Raw genomic sequence first — 7559 nt, forward strand, 5'->3', positions numbered from 1 at the left:
AGGCATAGACACTGAATTAGCTTGATGCAAATTGGGGTCAAATGTATAGTATAAGGAGACTTTTTGGGGGATACTTGGAAAAATGTTCCATTCCTTTCATGCCTTAGGTATACATAGGCCTATGACTACTCCTAATTAACAATATCATTAATTAATAACATTAGCATTAAAGCTCAAACATCCTCTTCTGGTTCTGTTGGTTGCATGGAGATTGAACTGTTGGTGGAAGGTAAGGCTGCCACGATTAGTCGACTAGTCACGACGACGTCGACTACCAAAATCGTCGCCGACATATTTGCTAATCGCCGTAGTCGCATGTTTTTTTGGAGCTGAAATAAGCTTTTTTTTTTTTTTTTTTTGGGGGGTTGCCTAGCACCAGGGGAGCCCCCCCCTCCCAAATTTCGTTGTTTGGTACCTGTACTATATCAATGACAATAAAGACCATTCATTTCATTCGATAAGCATTCGTTTTTCTTCCCTGAAGCTGCCACTGGCTAGCGTCTCCCAGTGTCTTTGATGTACATGCGCAGTGTCGGTCATCCGGGGCACACGTGACTTCCCCGGAAAAACAAACAGAGAAATGTCTTCCTCTCCTCGTACCTCTAAAGTGTGGGAGCATTTCAACCACAACGTTGAAAAAAAGAATGTAAAATGTAAAATTTGCAAAGCTGAACTCGCTTATCATGGCAGCACGTCTATGATGCGCGAGCATCTAAAAAGGAAGCACGTTGTGGCAGATGACGAGGAAGACGATGGCTCGTCTCGGTAAGCTAGTTAGCTTGTTATTGGCTAACGATATCGTTACGTTAAAAGCCTTCTTACATTATTTTACGTTGTCATCAAAGCGATACTTATCAAATAGCTAAAAATGTTGTCTTAACGTTACAGTGCTAAGAAGGCGCGTTCTACTATGAGATGAGTGAAGCAAAGCAAAACTTTTGTACTCTGTACAAGTATTTATTTTTGTTTTTGTATTCTTTTGGTTGCCTAGTGCCTAGCCTACCTCATTTTACTCAGCAGTTTGCACCCTCTACTACTCTTTACATTACATTACATGCAAGTGATGCCAGAAATAAATCTGCAAAGTTCATTAAAATATCTATTTTTGAGTGAACAATCATTTTAATTGTCTTTATTTTTAGTTAGCACATGCCTACAACAACAACTAACAACTTCAAGCTAAATTTAGAAGCTGATTTAGAAGATGATAGCTAAATAAGAGCGATTGAGTAATTGTGCGATAAGCTGTAATTTATGATCCGATTAGTCGACTAATCGTTAAAATAATCGGTGACTAGTCGACTATGAAAATAATCGTTTGTGGCAGCCCTAGTGGAAGGCCAAAATGTCTCCAGTTGTGTGCCACCTGTGGAGTGTCTCCATGATATAAACTCCTCAAAGAAAGTTCGGAAACGTTATTTAGGTCGATTATTCCTCCACTTTAATAATAACAATTGGTATTATATGTTATATCGTTGGAAAGCCTGATTAGTCACCTTTACAACGAGGTACAACTTGTAAGGATCATGCATTCGTGGAATGAGCAACATAGCTAACTGTGTGGGTAGCGGCCCAAAAGAAATTGCCAAAATTCCCTGCAATATTTAATCTTCTGTTGGTATTCACTCTCGTTTTGAGTTGCTTGGTGGATTGGATGATTGCACTCTCCCACAGTAATAAGGAAAAAACAACACACATTTTTACACTTTATTCATTTTACACTGTCAGGGACCTCGGTAGCGTGTGGAAGATCCATACACAGTCACAACAGCTTGGCACCTCCTCCTCATGCTGGTCACCAGCCTGGTCACACACTGCTGTGGGACGGCATCCCATTCCTCAACCAGGATTTGCCGCAAGTCAGCCAACATGGTTGCGTTGGTCACTCTGGCACGTACAGCACGCCCAAGCTGATCCCCCAAGAGTTCAATTGGGTTGAGGTCTGGACTCACGGCAGGCCATTCCATCCTCTCCACTCCCAAATTCTGGAGGTACTCTGTGTTCTCTGTATATGAGTTACTGTGTCACTGTATTACCCGTTGACTGTATTTCCCACTTTTCCTTTCTGATTTCCCCCCCCACACACACAGACAGTACACACACACACACACACACACACACAGACACAGGCACTACCCTTTTAAAAAATTTTTTTTAGCATGAATCCTTTGAGTGGCCTCCGATGTCCCATGATGCTTTGCTCTATGACAACATGTGTTTTCGTTCTCCCTCTAATTCTCTCGCAGCAATGTTTTTGTCATTCTTTCTGTTCTTTAATATCTTGATATACTATTGTAGACCCATAGTGGTAGCCTAGTTGCTATTAGACTGCCCCCTCAAGGACAGAGATAAGAGGCCTTCCTTGCTGTTTGGAGTGTGTGTGTGTGTGTGTGTGTGTGTGTGTGTGTGTGTGTGTGTGTGTTACCTCAGATCTCCTGGGCAGGTGCATGTGTGTGTGCACGTGTGTGTGTGCACGTGTGTGTGTGTGCACGTGTGTGTGTGTGTGTGTGTGTGTGTGTGTGTGCGTGTTGTTTGTCATCTCTGTTCTCCATTGTTGAGATTTGGCAGCTACTCTTAACGCACCTCAGATCAACCTGAAGAGAACACACACTTGTGAACTGTCTCTCCTTGGCACCGTTTACCACATTATTTCTCTGTTCTCTGTTGTGATTGCCAAGATCCTGTTGACAGCCAAAAAAGTGAAAAGATGAGAGAGGGATAGAGAGAGAAAGAGAGAGAGCTATGGAGAGAGAGCGGGGGGGGGGGGGGGGGGGGGGTTGGAGAAAGAACATTTAGAGGAGGGAGGGAGAAAGAGAGAAGTAGGGAGAGAGAGAGAGAGAGAAAGAGGGAGAAGGGCAGTAGGTAATTAAAATGGTTGTGTGATGTGTGTGACAGGGCAGTGTCAGTCACCTGTGGCAGCTCTTTAGCCCTGTAATTTACCACATCTCCCCAAGGTGACGGATGCTTCTGCTTTCTGACAGGGGTGAGCTCACTACCCCTGGGGGGAGGGTGTGGGTGTGGGTGTGTGTGTGTGTTGTGTGTGTGTGTGTGTGGGGGGGGGGTGGAAATCAGAAAGGAAAAGTGGGAAATACAGTCAACGGGTAAGACAGTGACACAGTCACTCATATAAAGATATATGATATAAGGCCCACATTTCATAGACAGGGGGGATACACCAGACATGTCCTCAATCCTCAAGTAATTTATTTATTTTTACATTTTGGGCAATACATTTCCCTATCTTTTCCTATCTGTTTCTTCTATTCCCTCCTTGACATCACGTATCTTGTCTTTAGATCTCTGAAGAACCTTGCTGTAAGCCTCGAGGTCTATAAAGCCAGACACTGAGATTTTCCTTGCTGTGAAAGAGAGACCTCGGTTATTTTTTTTTGCATAAGCACAAAATTCAGCTACCACTTGCGAAGGGGTACTACATGAAATTGAAAAAAGTTGAGGTCCGGCATTCAAATAAAGTGAGTGAGTGAATGAACGAATGAAGGAGAGAGACAAATGGACACATGTGAACAAGCTTCTTCAAGATCTCACCATTTTACTCATGTCTCTATTACAAGTCAAGTGAGCATGCTACAAGGTAAAACAAGCCTCTCTCTCTCTCTCTCTCCCCCTGTCTCTCTCGCTCTCTGACTCATGCACACACACACACACACACACACACACACACACACACACACGGCGGCCCACAGGGGACAGGACTACGGGGAACAGAGAGAGTGGCAAGGAGGAGAACAGACCCGAGTCTTAGTTCCTTTTGCCGTCTTTGAAAGAGGAGTCGTGTGTTTTCTCCCCCGCCTTTGATGCTAAAGCAGCCTCTTTACCAGTGTAAGACTGTACACAATACCCCACTGCCCCCCAGCCAACTGCCCCTCCCGCTGTGTTTGGACAGGTTAGGGGAAACACTTTGTGTGTGTGTGTGTGTGTGTGTGTATTTACGTTTGTATGGGTTAAGGTGGGCCAGATGAAGCCCCAGAGGGGCGGCAGGTAACCTACGGTAACCCTAAAACGGGGATTAGGACCACTGTGGCAGATGTTCAGGAGCACCGCTGTGGTGTTTGTTTGTGTTTGCATGCGTGCGTGAGTGAGTGTCTCTTCTTCTGTCCACCGCCTAGAACATCAGACTTTTTGTGAACTGTGTGTGTGTCTGACAGAGTTAGAGAGAGAGAGACTGGGAGAAACTAGAATTCCAATTAAGAAAATGCTCATGATGGAATCGAAGACAGGTGTAGGGGAAGGATTGTGTTGACAGACATTATGTTGTCTGTGCGTGTGTGTGTGTGTGCGTGCGTGCGTGTATGTGTGCGTGTCATTTCAGTTGTCATTTCAGTGGTATGAAGTTGCTACATAAATACTGGGCTGTTTAGAATGTGACAGTTTAGAATGTCTGCCACTCTGAGTGAACCCCTCTCAGGTTACCTCAACCTAATCACAGACTAAAAGCCCACTCCTCTCTCTCTCCACACTAGTAAGAGGAGATGAGGTGTGTGTGTTAGTACACCAGTGGGTCGGCTCATGGAATCAAAAGGAATACTCTCCTATTCCTAACTTCTGTCATTAGATGAGTGAAAGAACACAGAGAATGAGAGAGAGAGAGAGAGAGAGGGGAAACGGGTGAAGGAACAAATAGAAAATCTGAGGTGTACTTAGTGGCATAGCACACTGATGCGTATACCACGTAATCACAAGGTTCCTGGGTCAATTCCGACTAGAGACATCTTGCATGTCATTCCTTCTCTCTCTCACCCTTCCTTCCTGTCAGTCTCTTCTGTCTGGATCCCAATAAAGCAGAAATGCCCTAAAACATATTTTAATATCTAAATCTGAGAGGAGAGAATACACCTAAGACATTCTGACTGCAATACGCCTATTTCTATCCGACACTGCTCTAGTTCTCACATGACACTCTCACAGACACACACACACACACTCACAGACACTCTCGCTCTCTCTCTCACACACACCAAACCCCCCAGGAATCAGGGTGGCAGGCAGCGACATCTGCACACGACTACCTGTCACATTTTTCAAAGGCGACCAGATATGTTACGACATCGTTCCTGTTCCGTGCTGAAAGACAGGTTGTCTCAGTCCATGGACTCGGGGGTCAGATGGAAGCGGGGTACATCGATAGTCTCAAGTGGCTTCGCTCTCCTCTCCTCTCCTCTCCCCTCCTCTCCTCGTCTCTTCTCTTTTTGTCCTGTCCTTCATCTGCGCTGAACTGAGCACATAGGAGAGGTGATACAGTACTATATGGCAGAAACTAAGGATTTAGTTTTTCGATCCAACCAAAATCAAAACACGAGTAGCTACAGTTTTGAGTGTGTGGTGTGCATCTGGTGTGTTACATATCCATTGTAAGTACCTATCCACTACACTATGTCACAGACCTTTATCTGATGCAAGCTGTTGGGTTTCATGGCTGACACGTGTTTCAATATAAAGTCATAGGCCTAATAAAGCCTATCCCTTGATATTGAATGGTGCCCCATTTCTCTGAAGACCAACGTATCAAAATCCAGATTTCCGCAACTGCCATATAGCTAACTTGAGTTAGCTAAAAGAAATTCCTACTTAATGTCTAAAATTGAGTTTCCTTCCAAAAAGAGCTGACTTCCTCTAAAAAAGGTAGTTCGGAGGATGAAAGAATCCTCTTATGTCAGTAAACTGGTCACAGCGTTTCCATGGTGGCGAGGTTTATCTGTTTGTGTGTTTTTTAGGGAGTTGTAGTTTTGGGAATGAGTGACAGAAGGAAGATTTCCTCTTCACACTAAAAGGAGTAAGGGACGAAGATAAGAGAGAGTTCACCCTCAGCAGTTAGACAGAGAGAGAGAGAAATAGAGAGAGATTGGAGGAGAAGTGTCCAACCCTAGTGTCAATGAGAGAGAGAGGAAAAAGTGAAGCAGTAAGCCCTTGTATGTGAAGAGAGATAGTCTAGTCTTGTGAACATGGAGAAGAGGAGAGAGACCACCCTCAGCACTGACATAGAGAGAACCAGAGATGGACAGGGAAAGAGAGAAAGTTGGAGAGGGGGGTGGGGAGAGAGAGGGAAATATGGGGATTGCATTTTGTTGGTACAAACACAAGCCTGTGGGGAGGAGTAGAGAAGACTAACTGGACCGACAATACTCCATAGCACCTACGCCAGAGCTATATAAAAAAAGATTGCACTAGCCATTGAGGATGCCCACTCTCGCCGCTCCTGTTTGCGCTAGCCATTGAGCCCCTCTCCATAGCTCAGTCAAGTCCGGCATTTGGGTCCTCCGCTGTTTAGCCGCATGCGCGGAATAGGAAATAAACGTGGTCCAATTGTAACATCTGCCAACAACTCAATTGGTGCTTGGGCCTACCTTATTTGAAGAGAAGCTCACATTTCTAGGACGCAAACAGGTTAATCACCATGTCATTGAAGTCCGGTGATTTTTGGATGAAGTCCCGCTCATTAGACAGCATAGCCAGGGTGTTCAGCCTATCTTGTCCCATAGTACTTCTGAGAAATGATTTGATCCTCCTAAGTGTATTGAAACACCTCTCTGACTCTGCCGATGTCATAGAGGTTGTGATGGCTATTTATTAAATTTCAATGTCTCAGAAAAAGTGTTCGGAAAGTGTTCTCAGTAATCATCCTCAAAAGTGACATTGCAGATGTTAAACCCACAAACTCCACGCTACTGTACATCACCATCAGCTCCCCTTTCAGTTTCTCTTTGCAGATCATCGGGAAATGTTCACTTGCACTTAGCTACACTTGCCGTTAGCCAGCCCTTTCGTTGAAACCGAGAAACACAACATTTACAGTTTTGTCGTTTGACCTTTAGTGTTATTTGAACACCGTTTGGACGATGTGCCCCCTGTCTTTTCACTTCCAATTTTTCCTACATGGAAAATGGATGAGAAAGTAAATAATCCACCTCATTTAGCATGCTAATACCCGCAATTGCCGCTTCACTTCACTACTCTTCTCCCCCCTACAGTCGGCCTGTCATTGGTCAAAAGTCAGCCTGGGCTGAATTAATTAAGCCCAAATTTTCGGGAAATCAAGGCGGCGCCAACACACCTGTCAATCATGATGTGACAACAATGATTGGAAGATGATGCTAGGAGTTTGGGCTGAAGAAAATCAGCCCATTTAGATATATCTTGAGTTTTTTGTGACTATTCGGTGACTATTCGGTGCTGTTGCTGCTCTAGGTTACATTAATATTTTAATATTTCTTTAATTTAATAACTTTCTCATATTTATTGTAAAAGATAGGGGGGGCTTAGCCCTGCTATCCCATTGATACCAGCCGTCCCTGGTTATTCGGTCACCCAAGCCTACCAGACCAAGTGTGATCGCTGAACTCACCAGCGCTCTTTTGAATGAATCTGTTGATTTTGAAAGGTTTTTTTTGGTTATGTTTCTGATTTTCTTCTGCAGAATAATGCCTTCCTTGACACCTCTCTGGTCCTCATAGTTACTGACACCAATAACAAACTCCAAAGGCAAATTCAAAGCCTAGGATCAATACTAGACATTGACAGCTCTCTTATCCCTGCACAAATGA

This window comes from Nansenia antarctica, assembly GCF_963989245.1.
Source record: "Nansenia antarctica genome assembly, chromosome: 19".
NCBI classification, from domain to species: Eukaryota; Metazoa; Chordata; class Actinopteri; order Argentiniformes; family Microstomatidae; genus Nansenia; species Nansenia antarctica.